Source organism: Microcaecilia unicolor, chromosome 9 (assembly GCF_901765095.1).
Source record: "Microcaecilia unicolor chromosome 9, aMicUni1.1, whole genome shotgun sequence".
Classification (NCBI taxonomy): Eukaryota; Metazoa; Chordata; class Amphibia; order Gymnophiona; family Siphonopidae; genus Microcaecilia; species Microcaecilia unicolor.
The window spans coordinates 170390843-170411381 of record NC_044039.1 but is presented as its reverse complement, the minus strand read 5'-3'; the positions used below and the strand labels follow the sequence as shown (position 1 = coordinate 170411381).

The 20539-nt window shown below is 52.9% G+C and overlaps 1 protein-coding gene across 7 annotated transcripts in view; it reads right to left on the bottom strand.

The window, feature by feature from the left end:
* KTN1 (kinectin 1) overlaps positions 1-20539 on the bottom strand; it is a 227432-nt gene that overhangs the window by 106914 nt on the left and 99979 nt on the right. The window lies entirely within an intron of this gene.

Here is a 20539-nt window from a genome sequence, read left to right as displayed (position 1 = left end):
AAAAAACAAAAATTACTTGTTACAACATGTGAAGGCTCATTTACAAAGCACATAGATTTAAAAAGTTACATAGGTTGTAAGGGGCAGTGGTGTAGCCACAGATGGGCCTAGGACACAGGCCCACCCAATAGTAGCACACGTTTAGCAGTAGCTGGTGAGGATCCCAAGCTTTGCCAGCTGAAGACGTCCCCGATAGTAACAAAAACACTACTCTCCACGACACCAGCACCTACACATGCTCAGTTTTCAGTGCATGCCTGCTGCAGACTGCCAAGCTGGAAAGAAGCATTTTTCCACCAGCTGAGGTATTTTTTTGGTGGTGGTGGGGAAGAATGCTTCGTGCCCACCCACTTCTTGCCTAGGCCCACCCAAAATCTGTTGTCTGGCTACGCCCCTGGTAAGGAGTCTCATTTTTGAAAGAGAAAAATGTCTAAAAAGTGGCATAAAGCAAAATTTGGATGTTTTTTTCACCAAAATATCCAAATCAGTATTTTCAAAACCCATTTTGCAGATTTTTTCTATGTAGTTCGCCTGCAGTGCGTCCAAATCTCAAGGGGGTGTACTAAGGGCATTCTTAAGACTTGGACTTTTTCCAACCATAATGGAACAAAACGAACGTATCTAGGACTAAAACTAAGACTATATCTGTTTTAGTAACAACTAAACTACAAAAAAGTGCCCTAAATGATCAGATGACCACTGGAGTAATACAGGAATGACCCCCTCCCATCCCCCCCAAATTTAAAAGAAACAGTATAAACCAGACTCTATGACAGCCTCAGATGTTATAGCCACTCCTACTAGAGCAGCAAGCAAGTCTCTAGAGTAGCCTAATGGTCAGTGCAATGTGCTATAGAAAAGGAGACCCAGGCCCATAATCCTTCCTGTTACACTTGTGGTGGAAAGTGTGAACCCTCCAAAACCCACCAAAAACCTACTGTACCCTCATATAGGAGGATACCTACAGCCATAAGGGCTATTGTAGTGGTGTACAGCTGGGTACAGTAGGTTTTTGGTGGGTTTAGGAGGGCTCACCACACAATATAAGGGAGTAATGGTGAGATGTGTACCTGGGGAGCTTTGAGGTGAAGTCCACTGAAGTGCCCCCCTGATCTGCACGGATGTCTGTGTTGCCAGTCTACCAAGAATGCTGGCTCCTCCTACATCCCAATGGCTTGATTTTGTGCGTTGACATTTTTTTTTTTTTTTTTTCCAAAAATGGACCAAAAAAGATAAATGCACAGAGCACAACATCATCTAGCAAGTGGCCATTTTCGAAGGAAAAAATCCTCAGATGTCTTGCTGTTTCAAAAACAGCTATATAGATTCTGGACATTTTGAGCAAAACATCCAAAGTTGGACTTAGACGTCATATCCAAAATGCCCCTTCACGTACTTTGTAAGTCTATGTGCTTTGAAAATGAGCACCATAGTAATATACATGACACATAGCACCTCTTAGGTAATACGGACACTTCATTTCATCTTTGCCTTCTAACCCAGTACTTTATTATCTTCACAATAAGGGAAGAAGAGTAAATACATCACTGTTACACAAAATTCTACAGAGCTATTCATAAGGAGACCATTGCAGCAAACTGATGAATTCATACTTTTCTGGTTACTACATTTCTCAAAAGGTGAGGTCCGCTTATTATTAAAAAAAAAAAAAAAAAAACATTTTGTGTGTATGTATTTAAAATTAATGAACACATTTTTAAGGTTTTGATACCAATCACATCTATTTCACACACACAATATCCAATTGGAAAAATATGAACATCTTCAATAATATTTCACACAATTAAGCAGCAATAAAACAAATGCAGGGGAAAAAATTAAGGAATCTGGAAAGTGGCTTCTCATTGCGGAGAGGTTAAGGAGGCTAACTAACCATCTCCATCAAAAGTCAACTAAATTAGCTCTGGAGTTCACTTAGTATCAGCAATAAACAGGTGCAGACATTGCACAGGGATGTGTACAAGACAAACATTTTCAGTTTGGGTGGCCTTTTTTCCTTATTTTAAGGTATTTGTTCACACATTTGTTTTAGCAAAAATGGTTTTAAACAATCATTAATACTTTCTAACTTCCAATAATGCACTTATCGTACATTAATACATAGATTAATGCACAACCAGGTTCGATTCCCACTGTGCCAGTTATTTAACCCTCCATTGCCTCAGGTACCAGATTAGGGCCCCTTTTACAAAGAGGCAGTAAGCCCAACACACGCCAACGCCAGCACAGGCCCCCTTTTGCAGAAGCTTGGTAAAGGGAGTCCTTAGATTGTGAGCCCACTAGGGACAGAGTCCTTAGATTGTGAGCCCACTAGGGACAGAGTCCTTAGATTGTGAGACCACTTTGGATGTACCACAGAGAGGCAGTATATCAAGAATCTATCAAACAATACATCAATTTATCACATACTGAAGTTTTTAAGGCACAATGAAGAAATCAATGCACACTAAAGAATATATATCTCTGGTATTGAAATGTACTTACACAGGCCATGATTTTGATCAACCTATTTGAAATATACTGGAACAAGTAACTATGCACTGGCAAGGCAAAGAAGGGCACACAAAAAGGAGAAAATCATACTATTCCCACATAACAAAAAAAGCAGCAGAAAAACATTGCAGTGGCACCCTAGGGCACCACAGTAAACTCTCAGGAGTGCTGCAGCATAGTTTCCCCATCTCCATCCTGCTGAAACCCAAGCCGCAGTGGCAAATAAGCTGCAGCCACCGCGGGACCGGGCTCTCCATGCACACGGGTGATGATCCTGACCCCTTGGATGTTACTTCCTGTTCTGGGGCACAGCCAGCAGCTGCATGAATGAGTCCTGCCTTGCCATGGCTGTAGCTTGCTTTGCTGCTGCTCTAGAGAAGTAGCAGTAGCGGGGAAGGTGGGTACAGAGAGCAGGCAGACGTTGGATTGAGGAGAGAAACAGAGGGCCAAAGTTGGGGGGAATGGGGCAGAGGCTGGATGGAAGTTGAGAGAGAAGAAGGGCAGCAGCTGAATGGAAAGGGGGAAGAGAAGGAGGGCATGCGTGGGAATGCAGGCATCAGTGGCTGAAGCATGCCATCAATTTGCTCGCTAAGCAAGCAGCATGGAGCGAGGGCAGTGGACCTCTACAGCTAGCAGGGCTTGGGCATATCTACCAGCAAAGGTAAGATTCAACACTGTTGGTGGGGGGGGGAGACCTGAGAGGAAATGTGTAGCCTAGGGGCACCATGACCCAAGAATGTTTGGGAACCACTGACAGTGGGAATAACCAAATATAATAAGCTGATCCAAGAATTTCCAAGGTAAAAACTTTTATTGTAAAACACCGTATTTAATTTAATAGCAGCACTTATATCCTGCTTAACCCCCCCCCCCCCCCACCCCCATCTGTCATATCCTCAACCTCTCTCTCTCCACTGCAACTGTCCCTGACGCCTTCAAACACGCCATAGTCACACCACTCCTCAAAAAACCATCACTAGACCCTACCTGTCCCTCCAACTACCGCCCCATCTCCCTCCTACCCTTCCTCTCCAAGATACCTGAACGTGCCCCGTTCACAGCCACTGCCTTGATTTTCTCTCCTCTCATGCCATCCTCGATCCGCTTCAATCCGGTTTTCGCCCTCTTCACTCGACAGAAATGGCACTCGCTAAAGTCTGTAATGACCTGTTCCTTGCCAAATCCAAAGGTCACTACTCCATCCTCATCCTCCTCGACCTATCTGCCGCTTTTGACACTGTCAAGGTAAAATTATGTATCATACCTGATAATTTTCTTTCCATTAATCATAGCTGATCAATCCATAGACTGGTGGGTTGTGTCCATCTACCAGCAGGTGGAGATAGAGAGCAAACTTTTGCCTCCCTATATGTGGTCATGTGCTGCCGGAAACTACTCAGTATGTCGATATCAAAGCTCCATCCGCAGGACTCAGCACTTCGAGAATTACACCCACGAAGGGACACTCTGCCCAGCTCACCACCGCCGAAATGGGGGAGGGGAATTAACCCAGCTCATCCCCACACAAGTGGGGGAGGGGAATCCATCCAGCTCATCCCCGCGGAGCGGGGGAGGGACACCACACCCGCCGATGCGGGGGGATCTGGCTTATCCTGCAACCGCAACCGCGGGAGGAGCTGACTGACCCTAACACCGCCGAAGCGGGAGGGGTACAAAGCTGCCCTACAGCCGCACGAAGCGGGAGGGAGTGCCGGCAGAATTTAAATCTCAATCCAGCCCCGTAAAACGGAGGGGAGAGGAATGCAGCAGCTCACTGTAACACAAACTCGTCTCAACTCTTGAAGAATCCAAGTGAAAAACTTGAACACGAAGTCTTTCTGAAGTAACTGAAGACTAAACTTGAACCTGAAATGCAACCAGAATAAAAACAGTACAGATATCTGGGAGGGGCTATGGATTGATCAGCTATGATTAATGGAAAGAAAATTATCAGGTATGATACATAATTTTACCTTCCATATCATCAATAATCCATAGACTGGTGGGATGTACCGAAGCAGTACTCACCCAGGGTGGGACATTGAAATCCCTGACCTCAACACTGAAGCTCCAAACCGGGCCTCCGCCCGTGCAGCCACAATCAAGCGGTAATGCTTGGAGAATGTATGAGCCGAAGCCCAAGTTGCCGCCTTGCATATCTCTTCCAAGGAGACGGACCCGGCCTCTGCCATCAAGGCCGCCTGAGCTCTAGTGGAGTGAGCCTTCAGCTGGATAGGCGGCACCTTCCCCGCGGCCACATAAGCCGCTGCAATGGCTTCCTTGACCCATCTTGCCACTGTAGGCTTAGCAGCCTGCAGACCCTTACGAGGACCTGCAAACAGGACAAACAGATGATCCGATTTCCGGAACTCATTGGTCACTTCCAAGTATCTGATGATGACTCGTCTCACATCCAGATATTTAAGAGCAGAGTACTCCTCTGGGTAGTCCTCCCTACGAAAGGAAGGAAGACAGAGCTGCTGATTCACATGGAAGCGAGAAACAATCTTGGGCAGGAAGGAAGGCACTGTGCGAATAGTCACTCCTGCCTCAGTGAACTGCAGAAAGGGCTCTCGACATGAGAGCGCCTGGAGCTCGGAAACTCTTCTGGCTGAAGTGATAGCCACCAAAAAGACTGCTTTCAACGTCAGGTCTTTCAGAGATGCCCTCGACAAGGGTTCAAAAGGCGGCTTCTTCAATGCTCTTAGCACCAGGTTGAGATTCCACACAGGCACCACTGAGTGCAGAGGAGGGCGCAGGTGATTAACTCCCTTGAGAAAGCGCACCACATCTGGCTGCGAAGCCAGGGAAGCACCCTTCAGGCGGCCCCTGAAGCAAGCCAGAGCCGCTACCTGGACTTTAAGGGAACTGAGCGACAGGCCTTTCTCCAGACCTTCTTGCAGGAACGCCAACACTGAAGAAATTGGAGCAGTGAAGGGAGAAAGTGAGCCTGCTTCACACCACGCTGCAAATATACGCCAAACCCTGGCGTAAGCAGTAGAAGTAGAGCGCTTCCTCGCTCTCAACATAGTGGCGATGACCTTGTCTGAGAAGCCCTTCTTTCTCAGACGCTGCCGCTCAATAGCCAGGCCGTAAGACCAAAGGGGGAGGGATCCTCCATCACCACGGGACCCTGATGTAACAGGCCCTGCTCCACTGGCAGCCGCAGAGGATCGTCGACTGAGAGCCTGATCAAGTCCGCATACCAGGGACGTCTGGGCCAATCCGGACCCACCAGGATTACCCTGCCGGGATGCTTTGCCACCCGGTCTAGCACCCTGCCCAACATGGGCCAGGGCGGGAACACATAGAGAAGCTCTTGAGTCGGCCACTGTTGGAGAAGAGCATCTACTCCCAGGGATCGAGGGTCCCGTCCTCTGCTGAAAAAGCGCGGCACTTGGCAATTGGCCGATGACGCCATCAGATCTAGGCTCGGCTGGCCCCAGCGCTTCGTGATGTCCAAGAACGCCTGAGCAGATAGCTGCCACTCTCCGGGCTCCAAGGTATGGCGACTGAGAAAGTCCGCCTTGACATTCATGACTCCGGCAATGTGGGCCGCTGACAGCTGCTCCAGGTTCGCTTCTGCCCACTAGCATAGATTCATAGCCTCCTTGGCTAGAGGGGCGCTCTTGGTACCTCCCTGGCGGTTGACATAGGCCACAGCCGTGGCATTGTCCGACAGGACCCGTACCGGCTTCAACACCAGTACCGGGATGAACTCCAAAAGCGCCAACCGAATGGCTCTGAGTTCCAGGAGGTTGATAGACCACTTTGCCTCTGCAGGAGACCAGAGCCCCTGCGCTGTCCTTCCCAAGCAGTGGGCTCCCCAGCCCGACAAAGAGGCGTCCGTCGTGACGACAATCCACTCCGGGGTCACCAGAGGCATTCCTGCAGACAACTTGTCTGTCTGCATCCACCAGCTCAGCGCCTTGCGCACTGCTGGGTCCAAGGGAAGGCGCACAGCATAATCCTCCGACATCGGAGTCCAGCGCTGCAGCAGAGATTGTTGTAGTGGTCTCATATGAGCCCTGGCCCAGGGCACTACTTCCATCGTGGCCGTCATAGAGCCCAACAGCTGCACATAGTCCCAAGCCCGAAGAGGAGAGGCTACTAGGAACTGGTCCACCTGAGCCTGAAGCTTGACAATCCGATTGTCTGGCAGGAACACTCTGCCCACTTGGGTGTCGAATCGAACTCCCAGATACTCCAGGGACTGAGTCGGGCGCAGCTGGCTTTTCTCCCAGTTGATGATCCATCCCAGGGAGCTCAAAAGAGCAACTACCCGGTCCACAGCTTTGCCGCACTCTGCATAAGAGGGGTCTCGGATCAACCAGTCGTCCAGATAAGGATGGACTTGTACTCCTTCCTTTCGCAGGAAGGCCGCGATGACCACCATTACTTTGGAAAAGGTCCGCGGAGCAGTAGCCAACCCGAACGGGAGGGCTCTGAACTGGAAGTGTCGGCCCAGGACTGCAAAACGCAGAAAGCGTTGATGAGGAGGCCAGATGGGAATATGCAAGTACGCTTCCTTGATGTCCAAGGATGCCAGGTACTCCCCTGCCTTCACTGCCGCTATAACAGAGCGGAGAGTCTCCATGCGAAAGTGCCGCACTTTCAAGGCCCGATTGACCCCTTTGAGGTCGAGGATAGGCCAGACAGAACCTCCTTTCTTTGGTACCACAAAGTAAATGGAGTAACGCCCCTTGCCAAGCTGACTTTCTGGCACCGGAACGACCGCACCCAGGCGGATCAGATTGTCCAAAGTCTGCTGCACTGCCACAGCTTTGACCGGAGACTTGCAGGGAGAGAGTACAAACCCGTCTCTTAAGGGTCGGCAGAACTCTAGCTTGTAGCCGTCTCTGATGACTTCCAGCACCCAAGCGTCTGAAGTTATTGTGGTCCACTCGCCCAGAAACGAGGACAGCCGTCCTCCAATCTGCACTGGGGCGTGGACCAAGGCCCCGTCATTGGGTACGAGACCCTGGGGGAGGACCGGAGGGAGCACCTCCGGGACGGCGGTCTCTGCGAAAGGAATGCTGCTTGGGGGAGAAATTCCTCTTAAAGGAAGAGGGGGCAGAGGAACCCGACCTGCCCGGGCGGTACCGACGGGCTTCCTGAAACTGTCCTCTGGAGGTACCGGGACGAGTACTAGCCCGAGCCCTGACCTCTGGTAACTTCTTGCCCTTAGACGTGCCGAGATCGGTCACGATTTTGTCCAGCTCGACCCCAAAGAGCAGCTTGCCTTTAAAAGGCAATCTAGCCAGGCGGGATTTAGAGGCGTGGTCAGCAGACCAATGTTTCAGCCAAAGCCACCGCCGCGCAGAGATTGTCTGAGCCATGCCTTTAGCTGAGGCCCTCAAGACATCATACAGCAAGTCTGCCAAATAGGCTAAGCCCGATTCCAGGGCCGGCCAATCAGCCCTCAAGGAATGATCCGAGTGGGAAGCCCGCTGCACCATAGTCAGGCACGCCCTGGTCACATAGGAGCCGCAAACTGAGGCCTGCAAACTTAAAGCAGCCGCCTCAAAGGACGACCTTAAGGCCGCCTCCAATCTTCTGTCTTGGGCGTCCTTTAGGGCCGTGCCACCTTCCACCGGCAACGCCGTTTTCTTAGTCACCGCAGTGATTAAAGAATCCACGGTAGGCCACAGATAGGCCTCACGTTCACTTTCAGTCAAAGGATAGAGGCGGGACATAGCCCTAGCCACTTTAAGGCTCGCTTCAGGGACATCCCATTGAGCCGAAATTAAGGTGTGCATGGCATCATGCACGTGGAAGGTTCTAGGCGGGCGCTTCGTCCCCAGCATAATGGCAGAGCCAACAGGGGCTGAGGGAGAGACGTCCTCCGGAGAGGAAATCTTCAAAATGCCCATGGCCTGCACTAACAGGTTGGGCAAATCCTCTGAGCTAAAGAGCCGCGCTGCAGAGGGGTCATCCGCTCCATCCGAGCGGGGATCCGTCTCCTCCAAGGAATCCGCAAAGGACCGTTGGGAGAACTCAGATACGCTGCCCTCATCTACATCGGAGGAGACAAAGTCCTCCAAGGCCTGGGAATCAACCCGAGGGCGTTTACCTCTGGGAACCTCAACCTCTTTATCAGACGAGGGAGCAGGGGCAGCGTTTTGCATAAGGAAGGCCTGATGCAGCAGCAAAACAAACTCGGGGGAGAAACCCCCCAGACTGTGCACTTCCGCAGCCTGGGCTACAGCCCTAGACGCACCCTCAACCGGCGCTCGCAAGAGCGGGGGAGAGACATGCTGCGCATCCAAAATGGCGTCCGGCGCGACACTCCGCGAAGGAGCCGCGCGGGAAGAACGGCGCTTAACTTTAGCCGCTTTTGTGCCGTCGCCCAAATTAAGGGCGTTCATGGCATTAATGTCTCCAACCTCAAGGGCGGCCCAAGAAGAAGCCGTCCGAGCCGCGTGGCCGGCCAAGATGGCGGAGGCGAGGAGCGGGGGATGGGCGTTTATGGCGGGAAAAACCACCACGCCGGAGGAAGGACCAGGACATTCATCGGTCACGAAACTGTCACCCAACAAGGGCGAATCAGGCTTTAAGACGCCCGCATCCCCTCTAGAAGCGCTCAAGCGATCCGGGGAGCGACTCTTTGCGCCCTCGCCCTCCGACGCCATATGCCACGAGGAGAAGAATCGGGGAACCCCCTGCCCGCTATAAAAAGGTAAAAATTAACTGCTTGCCGCTCCGAGCTGTAACGACCTGGTGTCCCAGTGAGTAGCTGCAATAAACGTTTAAATAAACATCGAAATAAACGCCTTTAAGGACGTTCAAAAATTTTTTTTTTTTTTTTTTTTTTAACGGAGCCAGCGGGAGGGGGGAGAAAAGGAGGGACCTGGCACCACCAGGTTTGCACTTGCTCAAAAGAGCCCTCAACCCCAGGCACTCAACAAAACCTAAGAATTAGGCTTGGAGGCCTAGCCAGAGCTGCTGCTGTGTGTGACCACCACCTGCTGAGATAGAGAACATACTGAGGAGTTTCCGGCAGCACATGACCACATATAGGGAGGCAAAAGTTTGCTCTCTATCTCCACCTGCTGGTAGATGGACACAACCCACCAGTCTATGGATTGATCAGCTTGATGATATGGAATCATGATTTACTTCTTGCCACACTGTCCTCATTTGGGTTCCAGGGATCTGTCCTCTCCTGGTTCTCCTCTTATCTCTCCCACCGTACCTTCAGAGTGCATTCTCATGGATCTTCCACCACCCCCATCTCGCTCTCCTCTTCCTCCACTCTCTATCTCAGTCGATAACACCCTCATCTGCCCGCAACCTCGGAGTCATCTTCGACTCCTCTCTCTCCTTCTCTGCGCATATCCAGCAGATAGCCAAGACCTGTTGCTTCTTTCTCTTTAACATCAGCAAAATTCGCCCTTTCCTCTCTGAGCACACCACCCGAACTCTCATCCACTCTCTCATTACCTCTCGCCTTGACTACTGCAACCTACTCCTCACTGGCCTCCCACTTAACCATCTATCCCCCCTTCAATCCATTCAGAACTCTGCGGCACGTCTTACATTCCTCCTGGACCGATATGCTCATATCACCCCTCTCCTCAAGTCACTTCACTGGCTCCCGATCAGGTACCGCATACAGTTCAAGCTTCTCCTTCTAACCTACAAATGCACTCAGTCTGCAGCCCCTCATTACCTCTCTACCCTCATCTCCCCTTACGTTCCCACCCGAAACCTCCGCTCACAGGACAAATCCCTCCTCTCAGTACCCTTCTCCACCACCGCCAACTCCAGGCTCTGTCCTTTCTGCCTCGCCTCACCCTATGCCTGGAAGAAACTTCCTGAGCCCTTAGCCAAGCCCCCTCCCTGCCCATCTTCAAATCCTTGCTCAAAGCCCACCTCTTCAATGTCGCCTTCGGCACCTAACCTTTATACCTATTCAGGAAATCTAGACTGCCCCAATTTGATTGCCCCTATTTGACTGACTGTACATTTGTCCTTTAGATTGTAAGCTCCTTGAGCAGGGACTGTCCTATGTTAAACACACAGGAGAGCCCTGTGAAAGTCCAGCAGCCTGCAAGAGGCATATAGACAACTAAATAAAAAGAAACCAACAAGCACTCGGGCAAGAAGGATGGTACTGCCCGAAATGAGACCCCCACCACCAAAACAAAGACTAAGAAAGGGCCTAAGAAGGAGCCTGAAGTTGCAAGAAGCAACAGGCCAACGGAAGCGCCCAATAACACCGAGTTCTACGTGAGAACTATCAGAATCACCTAGCGACGGGGCACAAATGGAGAGTGCTGCAGCCCCCGAAGGACCAGCATAAAATCCCATTCGGAAAAGGCACGCAAAGGGCAGCGTAAGCGTCCCACACCTCTCTGAAAAAGAATCACAACCGAAGAGCCGCTAAAGAAGAGGTCTACCTAACGACCCTGAAAGCAAGCCAGGGCTGCCACTGGAACACACAAGGAAGCCAGCGCTAGCCTTTGATACTCCCTCCAGTACTTTGCTTCCTCCCTGGGCCATTTCCTGGCATTTTTGTGGGAGGGAGTATCAAGGGCTAGCGCTGGGTTCCTTGTGTGTGCCTGCTAAGAAGGTCGGTCCCCACGAGAGGGACCCCGCAAAACAGCCAAAAGGCACAACAGAGAAAAAGGACGGGCCACGGTCCTCCCAACCAGTAGGCCTGTGTCAGACCCACTCCACATTGCGGCAAGCAGGACCTGAATGTCCAGGTGAATGAGAAAATACCCTGGACGGGCCTTCATAAGGCTAACCGCCTGACTACCTTCCGGAAACTCCGCAAGGGAGCACTACAAGTGCCTCAGAAATCAGGGGGCCACCACCTAGCAGCCCAACTGCAGCGAAATCTGAGACTAAGTCTCCACAGGGCAACAGTCAAGATCCCCTGGGAACAGGCAGGGAGATCCCCATCTCCTCTCTCTCCCCGGAGCTGCCAGGCCTGCTGGAGAAGAGGCTCCTAGCACCAGCCCAAGGCCCGATAGAGCAGACGAAGGGCTGGCCATGACCCAGGCCCCCCCCCCCCCCCCGAAGGGACAGGGTATGATACATACCTGTAGCAGTTGTTCTCCGAGGACAGCAGGCTGATTGTTCTCACGACTGGGTGACGTCTGCGGCAGCCCCCACCAACCGGAAAAAAGCTTCGCGGGACGGTCGGCACGCAGGGCACGCCCACCGCGCATGCGCGGCCGTCTTCCCGCCCGTGCGCGACCGCTCCCGCCAGTTGAATGACTAGCAAAAAGATGAAACACACAACTCCAAAGGGGAGGAGGGAGGGTAGGTGAGAACAATCAGCCTGCTGTCCTCGGAGAACAACTGCTACAGGTATGTATCATACCCTTTCTCCGAGGACAAGCAGGCTGCTTGTTCTCACGACTGGGGTATCCCTAGCTCTCAGGCTCACTCAAAACAAGAACCCAGGTCAATGGAACCTCACAACGGCGAGGAAACAACAGAAATTGACCTACGAAGAACAACTAACTGAGAGTGCAGCCTGACCAGAATAAATTCGGGTCCTGGAGGGTGGAGTTGGATTTACACCCCAAACAGATTCTGCAGCACCGACTGCCCGAACCGACTGTCGCGTCGGGTATCCTGCTGGAGGCAGTAATGAGATGTGAATGTGTGGACAGATGACCACGTCGCAGCCTTGCAGATCTCTTCAATAGTGGCTGACTTCAAGTGGGCCACCGACGCTGCCATGGCTCTGACACTATGAGCCGTGACATGACCCTCAAGAGTCAGCCCAGCCTGGGCGTAAGTGAAGGAAATGCAATCTGCTAGCCAATTGGAGATGGTGCGTTTCCCGACAGCGACCCCTAGCCTGTTAGGGTCGAAAGAAATAAACAATTGGGCGGACTGTCTGTGGGGCTGTGTCCGCTCCAAGTAGAAGGCCAATGCTCTCTTGCAGTCCAATGTGTGCAACTGACGTTCAGCAGGGCGGGTATGCGGCCTGGGGAAGAATGTTGGCAAGACAATTGACTGGTTAAGATGGAACTCCGACACCACCTTCGGCAGGAACTTTGGGTGAGTGCGGAGCACTACTCTGTTGTGATGAAATTTGGTATATGGAGCATGAGCTACTAGGGCTTGAAGCTCACTGACCCTACGAGCTGAAGTAACTGCCACCAAGAAAATGACCTTCCAGGTCAAGTACTTCAGATGGCAGGTATTCAGTGGCTCAAAAGGAGGTTTCATCAGCTGGGTGAGGACGACGTTGAGATCCCACGACACAGTAGGAGGCTTGATAGGGGGCTTTGACAAAAGCAAACCTCTCATGAATCGAACGACTAAAGGCTCTCCAGAGATGGCTTTACCTTCCACACGATAATGGTAAGCACTAATCGCACTAAGGTGATTCCTTACTGAGTTGGTCTTGAGGCCAGACTCCGATAAGTGCAGAAGGTATTCAAGCAGGTTTTGTGCAGGACAAGAACGAGGTTCTAGGGCCTTGCTCTCACACCAAACGACAAACCTCCTCCACTTGAAAAAGTAACTCTTCTTAGTGGAATCCTTCCTAGAGGCAAGCAAGACCCGGGAGACACCCTCAGACAGACCCAACGCAGCGAAGTCTACGCCCTCAACATCCAGGCCGTGAGAGCCAGGGATTGAAGGTTGGGGTGCAGCAACGCTCCGTCGTTCTGCGAAATGAGAGTCGGAAAACACTCCAATCTCCACGGTTCTTCGGAGGACAACTCCAGAAGAAGAGGGAACCAGATCTGACGGGGCCAAAAGGGCGCTATCAGAATCATGGTGCCGCGGTCTTGCTTGAGCTTCAGTAAGGTCTTCCCCACCAAAGGTATGGGAGGATAAGCATACAGGAGGCCGGTCCCCCAATGAAGGAGAAAGGCATCTGACGCTAGCCTGCCGTGTGTCTGAAGTCTGGAACAGAACAGAGGCAGCTTGTGGTTGGTTTGAGAGGCGAAAAGATCCACCGAGGGGGTGCCCCACTCTCGGAAGATCTTGCGTACCACTCTGGAATGGAGCGACCACTCGTGCGGTTGCATGACTCTGCTCAGTCTGTCGGCCAGACTGTTGTTTACGCCTGCCAGGTATGTGGCTTGGAGAAGCATGCTGTGCTGGCATGCCCAGCGCCACATCCCGACGGCTTCCTGACACAGGGGGCGAGATCCGGTGCCCCCCTGCTTGTTGACGTAAAACATTGCAACCTGATTGTCTGTCCGAATTTGGATAATTTGGTAGGACAGCCGATCTCTGAAAGCCTTCAGTGCGTTCCAGATCGCTCGGAGCTCCAGGAGGTTGATCTGCAGATCCTTTTCCTGGAGGGACCACAGACCCTGGGTGTGCAGCCCATCGACATGAGCTCCCCACCCCAGGCGAGAGGCATCCGTCGTCAGCACTTTCGTGGGCTGTGGAATTTGAAATGGACGTCCCAGTGTCAAATTGGTCCGAATGGTCCACCAGAGCAGTGAAGTGCGGCAGCTGGTGGAGAGGCGGATGACATCTTCTAGATTCCCGGTGGCTTGGAACCACTGGGAAGCTAGGGTCCATTGAGCAGATCTCATGTGAAGACGAGCCATGGGAGTCACATGAACTGTGGAGGCCATATGACCCAGAAGTCTCAACGTCTGCCGAGCTGTGATCTGCTGGGACGCTCTGGTCTGCGAAGCCAGGGCCAGGAGATTGGTGGCCCTCGCTTCGGGAAGATAGGCCTGAGCCGTCTGGGTATTCAGCAGCGCTCCTATGAATTCCAGGGACTGGGACGGTTGGAGATGGGACTTTGGGTAATTTATCACAAACCCCAGCAGCTCCAGAAGTTGAATAGTGCACTGCATGGACCGGAGGGCTCCTGCCTCCGAGGTGTTCTTGACCAGCCAATCGTCGAGATATGGGAACACGTGCACTCCCAGCTTGCTTAGATAGGCCGCTACCACCACGAGGCACTTGGTAAACACTCGTGGGGCAGAGGCGAGCCCAAAGGGCAGCACACAATACTGAAAGTGCCGTGCGCCCAGTCGGAATCTGAGATACTGCCTGTGAGCTGGCAGTATCGGGATGTGAGTGTATGCGTCCTTTAAATCCAGGGAACATAGCCAATCGTTTTTCTGAATCATTGGCAGAAGGGTGCCCAAGGAAAGCATCCTGAACTTTTCTTTGACCAGGAATTTGTTCAGGCCTCTCAGGTCTAGGATGGGACGCATCCCCCCTGTTTTCTTTTCCACAAGGAAGTACCTGGAATAGAATCCCTGCCCTTCCTGCCCGGGTGGTACGGGCTCGACCGCATTGGCGCTGAGAAGGGCGGAGAGTTCCTCTGCAAGTACCTGCTTGTGATGGGAGCTGAAAGACTGAGCTCCCGGAGGACAATTTGGAGGCAGGGAGGCCAAATTCAGGGCGTATCCGCACCGCACTATTTGGAGAACCCACTGGTCGGAGGTTATGAGAGGCCACCTTTGGTGAAAAAATTTTAACCTCCCTCCGACCGGCAGATCGTCCGGTACGGACACTTGTAGGGCGGCTATGTTCCCGTGGATCCAGTCAAAAGCCCGTCCCCGGCTTTTGCTGTGGAGGCGCAGGGGGCTGCTTAGGCGCACGCTGTTGACGAGAACGAGCGCGCTGGGGCTGTCCCTGTGCCTGACGAGGCCTTCGGGCCGGCTGGTTGTACCTACGCTTTGCAAAAGAATAGGGTGCAGCCTGCCGTGCCCGGGAAAAACGCCCACCAGTGGGGGCGGATGCTGAAGGCGCCCGGTGGGAGAGCTTGTCGAGAGCGGTTTCCCGCTGATGCAGTTGGTCCACCATCTGCTCGACCTTCTCACCGAAAATGTTATCCCCCCGGCAAGGGACGTCGGCCAGTCTCTGCTGGGTGCGGTTGTCCAGGTCAGAGGCGCGCAGCCATGAGAGCCTGCGCATCACTATACCTTGGGCCGCAGCACGAGATGCCACGTCACAGGTGTCAAAAATACCCCTGGACAGGAACTTTCTGCATGCCTTCAGCTGCCTGACCACCTCCTGATAAGGCCTGGACTGCTCCGGCGGGAGCTTCTCGACCAGGTCCGCCAGCTGTTGCACATTGGTCCGCATGTGGATGCTCATATAGAGCAGGTATGACTGGATGCGGGTCACGAGCATGGAGGATTGGTAGGCCTTCCTCCCAAACGAGTCCAGAGTGCGAGACTCCCGCCCCGGGGGCGCCGAGGCGGTATCCCTCGAACTCCATGCCCTCTTGAGAGCAGAATCCACGACCGCTGAGTCATGGGGCAATTGGGGCCGCATGAGCTCTGGGTCGGAGTGGATCCTGTACTGGGACTCTGCTTTCTTGGGAATGGTGGGGTTAGATAACGGTCTCACCCAGTTCCGGAGCAGCGTCTCCTTCAGGACATTGTGCAGCGGCACCGTGGAGGACTCTCTAGGTGGTGATGGATAGTCGAGGACCTCGAGCATCTCGGCCCTCGGCTCTTCCACAGAGACCACGGGGAAGGGAATGCTGATCGACATATCCCGCACAAAGGAGGCAAAGGAGAGACTCTCAGGAGGTGAGAGCTTCCTCTCCGGTGAAGGCGTGGGGTCCGAGGGAAGGCCCGTAGACTCCTCTGAGGAGAAATATCTAGGGTCCTCCTCTTCCCCCCACGAGTCCTCATCCTCGGTATCGGACATTAGCTCATGTAGCTGAGTCCTGTACCGGGCCCGGCTCGACGTCGAGGCACCGAGGTCTCGGTGTCGTCGAGCGGTGGACTCCCGCGCCGGCGGGGACGGAGCTCCCTCCATCGACGTCGACGGGGACTCCACCTGCGTAGCAGTCGAGACCGGCACCGCAAGCGGCGGCGGTGTCGACAGCTCCGGCGCCGGGCTAGAGCTCGCCGGCGCCACAGTCATCGGCGCCGAGGGCGCAAGCACCCCCGGCGCCGGCACAGCCTGGCGCATCAGCCCTTCCAGGATCCCCGGAAGGATGGCTCTGAGGCACTCGTCCAGGCCCGCTGCCGGGAAAGGCGGTGGGGCCGGTAAGGGTGTCGGTGCCGGAAGCTGCTGGGAGCCAGGAGACGGCACCGAGGTGCCGGAACCCCGACGCGTCGGTACCTCCACAACCGACGGGGACCTCTCCTCTCGACGATGACGCTTCGGCGTCGACTCCTCTTCGGGATGCACCGAGGGCGTCCGGTGACGACGCTTTTTGTCCTTCTTTCGATGCACGTCACCGGCGCCGGAGGGCATGGAGGAGGAGGAGGTCGATCCCCCTCGGTCTCGAGGCACCGGGTCAGACAGGGTTCGGTCCCGTGGCTCACGAGCTGAGGGAGTGACCGGGGCCGACTGCCCACGCGGCCTCTCAACCCCACTCTCACCGGCGGACCGGCGGGCCGACGGGACCTGTTCTCCTGGGGTCGCTGCCATCGGTGCCGATGTCTCGGGCATCGATACCGGTACCGAAGAACCGGCCTTCGATACCGATGCCGTCGAGGGGCCGGCGCAAGTTCCAAAAAGACGGTCCCGCAGAACTTGCCTCGCAACCTGAGTCCGTTTCCGGAGACCGAGACACAAAGCACACGACTTGAGATTGTGCTCCGGCCCGAGGCACTGGAGGCACCAAGCGTGGGTGTCGGTCTGCGAGATCGGCCGGCCGCAGCGACCACACTTTTTAAATCCACTCGGGACCTTCGAGGACATCGACGGAAAAATCGCGTCGGCGAAGTCAAAGTCGTCAATGGTGGCTAAAATCACACCACGAAAAAAGAAACGACCGAGCGACCACTAGGCCGCAACGTGGCGTCCCCGCTGGAAGCGAGGGAAAAGGGGCGCGCGTGCTCCACACGCGCAGTCTTTTTTTTTTTTTTTTTTTGTAAAAGAAAAGATAATAAAAGGAAATTAAATTAAATTAACGAAGCGCGATCCGCGTATACGCGATCGCAAGAATCCGGCGGCTGAAGTAGAGAGAGCGGCAAGGCACGACTCTCTCCAGGCGCGGAAAAAAAGGAACTGGCGGGAGCGGTCGCGCACGGGCGGGAAGACGGCCGCGCATGCGCGGTGGGCGTGCCCTGCGTGCCGACCGTCCCGCGAAGCTTTTTTCCGGTTGGTGGGGGCTGCCGCGGACGTCACCCAGTCGTGAGAACAAGCAGCCTGCTTGTCCTCGGAGAACCCAACCTACACAGCTGCCTGTGCAGGGGCTTCGCTTCTGCCGAAAAAAACCCAAAATGGCCGCCATTCCCGCCTCCTTCTGAGGCGAAACGCCAAGTCCCTGCACTGGGGACCAGAACCGAAAGAAATGCGCCGCTGTGACTGAGAGTGCCCTGTATGTGCGAGCCCCGAATCAGCTCCTCCACTTGGGAATCGGACTGCACACCATGCAGCGGCACAAGGAGGAACACCGCTCACTGCAAGACGAGCAGCAGGTCGCACACTAAGTGGGGGTTGCCATGGCCAGAGACTGCCACTGCACAGGAAAACATGTGGTGAACCGCGCTACCCACCCACTTTTTTTTTTAAACCGGAGCACAGCACAAACAAGCAAAAAAATATGTTTTTTGTTTTTTGGGGTTTTTTTTTAACATTCAAGTAGTTTTCTGTCTTCAGAGGAAACACAGTCTGTTAGTATCTGCCAAAGACCTCAAGGAGCAGTTGTGAGATTTCAACCAGGCTCCCCTGGTTCTCACTCCACTGATCCAATTATTAAACTGCTCCTCCACTTCCTCCATGGTTTTTTTTTATAGCACCGACACGCAGTGCTCCCATCGATCTCTCCACGGCCTGAAGCACAGCAGAAAGGACCCACCACCCATGGTCCACACTACCCGGGGACACAGTCACCCCCCTTTCAGAGCAGGGCACGGCAGGAGCACTGGCCTGCCAGACTCACTGTGTTGCCTGCGACTCCTCATCTTCTGAGTAGACTGGTTGCTGAGCAGGCTCTCACACAGAAAACAAACAGGGAAAAGGTGCAGAACACCCCAGGAGGAAGGCACGACAGGGACCCAGCACCACCAGGTATGTCTGCTCAACTGGGAACCGGTTGACCAACTGGACCAGGAGCAAGGCCTCAGAACCAGAGACAGAGGAAGTCTGTCCATCCACCTGCTGGAGATAGAAGATACTGAGGAGCTGAGCTGCTAGCAGGGAGCTATGTAGTGGTGTTCAGTTCTGTATTTATCTCCACCTGCTGGTCGATGGACATAACTACCCACTCATCCTGGAATAGTGGGAATGAACGTAATGGAACAGAAAATTATAAACTGCTCAAAACACAGGAACTTGTCTTGTACTTAAAGGTACCCAATACTCCCCGCTTCTACTCAACCTACACTGGCTACCTATAAGTTCATGCATTACTTTCAAATTATGTGCATTCACCCACCAAATAATTTATGGTTCATCCCCATCTTACATGGAGAATCTTATAGAGCCATCAACACGCAACACTAAAAAAAAAAATCATACAGAGACTTTCTTGTTTCTTGTATTACACTTTCCTCAATGTAATAAAATCAAATATAAAACTATCCATAATGCTGGATTTTCATACCAAAATACAACCAGATGGAGCTCTTTGCTCAAACAACTCCATCAAACTGAAGGCTATCTCATATTTCATAAACTACTGAAAATTCACTTGAAAAGATCAACCTCTAACAATAGAAATAACTAACCCTCTAACTAAACTTCCAATGACAACAACTCTGTCCATATTCACATTCTCTTATGTATTTCAAACATGTTATATGATCAGGATTTCATGTTATGCTCTTATTAGTAATTTTGTGTGAGTGTGTGTGTGTGTATACTTTGTTGTAATCAGAACGCCTTGTCAGGTCTACTTTTGTTATATTGTGAGCCACCTTGAATTTGAATCCTATTTGCGATAAAGTGAATGATACATACCTGTAGCAGGTGTTCTCCGAGGACAGCAGGCTGATTGTTCTCACGACTGAGTGACGTCCGCGGCATGCCCCTATCAACCGGAAGAAGCTTCGCGGGCGGTCAGCACGCAGGGCACGCCCACCGCGCATGCGCGGCCGTCTTCCCGCCCGTGCGTGACCGTTCCCGCCAGTTGAATGACAAGCAAAAAAAGATAAAACACAACTCCAAAGGGGAGGAGGGAGGGTAGGTGAGAACATTCAGCCTGCTGTCCTCGGAGAACACCTGCTACAGGTATGTATCATTCACTTTCTCCGAGGACAAGCAGGCTGCTTGTTCTCACGACTGGGGTACCCCTAGCTCTCAGGCTCACTCAAAACAAGAACCCAGGTCAATTTAACCTCGCAACGGCGAGGGAACAACAGAAAATTGACCTACGAAGAACAACTAACTGAGAGTGCAGCCTGACCAGAATAAATGCGGGTCCTGGAGGGTGGAGTTGGATTTACACCCCAAACAGATTCTGCAGCACCGACTGCCCGAACCGACTGTCGCGTCGGGTATCCTGCTGGAGGCAGTAATGTGATGTGAATGTGTGGACAGATGACCACGTCGCAGCCTTGCAAATCTCTTCAATAGTGGCTGACTTCAAGTGGGCCACTGACGCTGCCATGGCTCTAACACTATGAGCCGTGACATGACCCTCAAGAGCCAGCCCAGCCTGGGCGTAAGTGAAGGAAATGCAATCTGCTAGCCAATTGGAGATGGTGCGTTTCCCGACAGCGACCCCTAGCCTGTTAGGGTCGAAAGAAACAAACAATTGGGCGGACTGTCTGTGGGGCTGTGTCCGCTCCAAGTAGAAGGCCAATGTTCTCTTGCAGTCCAATGTGTGCAACTGACGTTCAGCAGGGCGGGTATGCAGCCTGGGGAAGAATGTTGGCAAGACAATTGACTGGTTAAGATGGAACTCCGACACCATCTTCGGCAGGAACTTTGGGTGGGTGCGGAGCACTACTCTGTTGTGATGAAATTTGGTATATGGAGCATGAGCTACCAGGGCTTGAAGCTCACTGACCCTACGAGCTGAAGTAACTGCCACCAAGAAAATGACCTTCCAGGTCAAGTACTTCAGATGGCAGGTATTCAGTGGCTCAAAAGGAGGTTTCATCAGCTGGGTGAGGACGACGTTGAGATCCCATGACACTGCAGGAGGCTTGATAGGGGGCTTTGA